A 2,412-nucleotide genomic window follows, 5' to 3' on the forward strand; every position below is an offset into this window, starting at 1 on the left:
ATATTTTTGAAAACTTGATTTGTGAAGCTTGGCCAAACAGGCTAAAATTGTACGTTTAGAACTGTCATACAATGGGGAAAATGATTACTACAAACTGTAGCTGAAATAACACGAGTTGCACCATGTTATTTGACAACTTTAATGGTGATGTGGTTGATCACATGAAAAATGAGACATTACACTTGATGTAACATTGTAATTCATGGTAAAAGATGAGTAGCAACTGCAGAAAGATTTCTTTTGTTGACGCATTTTATTGTTAGAAATTTAATATATTACTGTGCGCGAGCAAGTGGAAAAGAGAACGAAGAGAGGCACGAGTAATTGGTCTGCCATCGGAGAAAGCAAACCCAAAAGAAGTAACAAAAAAGTATAAAAGGGGGATAATAATTAACAATTTGTCTTGGAAATGAAACATCTTAATTTTAGATTACAATCGATATTTGTAACTACACGAGGGCAATTTTTTCAGGATTTAACAACCAGTTCCATTTTTAGTTTGAATACAAATTGATAACCAAGTGGCTGTAGTTTAGTGGTGAGAATTCCACGTTGTGGCCGTGGAGACCTGGGCTCGAATCCCAGCAGCCACACTATTTTTTACGATTTTAATGATTTTTCTTTTTTCTTAAATGCTTGTTTTACCAGATTCAAGACTCTTGTCAGCCTGGGACCGACCCACTTATCAGCCTTATTCAAGAGTGATATTCGTATTTATTAGGTACTTTGGGAAAAAAGGTGAGGCTTCAAAAATATGTCATTTACTACGGTATAGAAAAAATAGTCTGACACCTGATTTTATTTTTACCATAAATATTTGGTTAAAGTTTCAAAGATTGATAATAGCGAACTCTCAGAGCCTCTTTGGAAAGCCACCTTGAAAATAAATTTGGGTGTAATTACACAGCTTGATATATTTGTTTGGTCAAATAATTACTTGGTCTGCATAAAATTGGGTGTAATTGGAGAGATATAATTACACTCTCGAATTCTCAAGGGGGAGGTGAGAATTGATGGTAATTATACTTTGTAATTACAAGGTTGCTTTTTAGTTTCTTTCATTTTTGTTTTTATTTTAATTTATTTTCTTTATAACTTTTTATTTCTATTTTTTAAATTTTTAAATTTTATTTTTACTTTTTAATTTCTTTTGAAATTTTAAAATATATTTTTCTTTGTACATTATTTATCGTTTATTTCTCAACCTTTACTTCTTGTGATTCCATGTAATTGCTTATATTTTATTATTCTATTTTTTTGAAACTACACCTCCTAATATTAGAAATAATAAGTCATTACAAACTTGGCATATAATGAGTGATGCAATTAAAGTGGAATTTCGTTGTTGAATGCGGTTATAAGCTTATTATGTTTCCTATTCCTAAATTGTAGTGGAACTTACTATTATTATGTTGGAATTTGACATATGTTAAACTTTTTTTTTTCGACTTTTGAAATTGTGTTATATTTATGGTTCCAAATTGAATTTGCTTGTTTCAGTAGTGTTGGCTCACATTGCATGTTGTTCATTTTTTAATTAGAATTGATAGATTAGTTTTGTCAAATAAATATTAATTTATCTTATCAAACATGAATTCTATGATGTTCTTACAAAACGTATATTTTCAGTTTTTGTAAGTATCTAAACTATATATATATATATATATATATATATATATATATATATATATATATATATATATATATATATTATTTTTACGATATTAGTTATAAATATATACCAATTAATGTATATTCACGAAAAAAATATACATCTTAAATACCAAATATAATATGACTTATACTTATAAAAATTTATAGGCATATATTTATTATATTAATTATTAAGTTTTGATAATTACTTCATTTAAAATTTAATTTAACTGTATAATTACACTTGTGCAACCAAATAATAAACTTGTAATTACACTGTAATTACACTATGACAAACAAATATATCGTCGTAATTACACAACTGTGTAATTACTAGGTTGTGTAATTACTACCCTAATAATTACACCAATTCCAATTACCTTGTGGTTTTCCAAACATACCCTTAAAGTTTATTTAGTCATTTTAAGGAGAAGTTAGATGAGTAAATTTCTTTAAAAGAACAAACTTCAGCTTTTACTTCTCAGCAAATCGAGAAACTAATCAAAGAAATTTCATCCCTGTCAAATTCAGTATTGGTTTGCACGTCTCAATTGCAAACAACATAAAAAGGAATATATAAATAATAAAAAGAAATGAAAACGTGGTTTGATATACATATATAAGATCGAGAGTACAAATAAAATATCTCCAAAGATTTTATATTACATTAACAAATCCTTCTGTTCTAGGTAATAACTAATGTAGTAGAGGAGTGGAGCTTTAAGAGGTTTTGAATTTAAATCTTATGGAAGTACGAGG

At 27.7% G+C, this 2,412-nt stretch overlaps 1 non-coding gene across 1 annotated transcript; it reads left to right on the plus strand.

Annotated features, from left to right (window-relative positions):
• The first annotated feature begins 521 nt into the window (after positions 1 to 521).
• Positions 522 to 593, plus strand: TRNAH-GUG (transfer RNA histidin (anticodon GUG)). The gene has a single exon. It is a non-coding gene; the product is annotated as a tRNA-His (tRNA).
• Positions 594 to 2,412: the final 1,819 nt, after the last annotated feature.

This window comes from Nicotiana tomentosiformis, chromosome 11, assembly GCF_000390325.3.
Source record: "Nicotiana tomentosiformis chromosome 11, ASM39032v3, whole genome shotgun sequence".
NCBI lineage: Eukaryota > Viridiplantae > Streptophyta > Magnoliopsida > Solanales > Solanaceae > Nicotiana > Nicotiana tomentosiformis.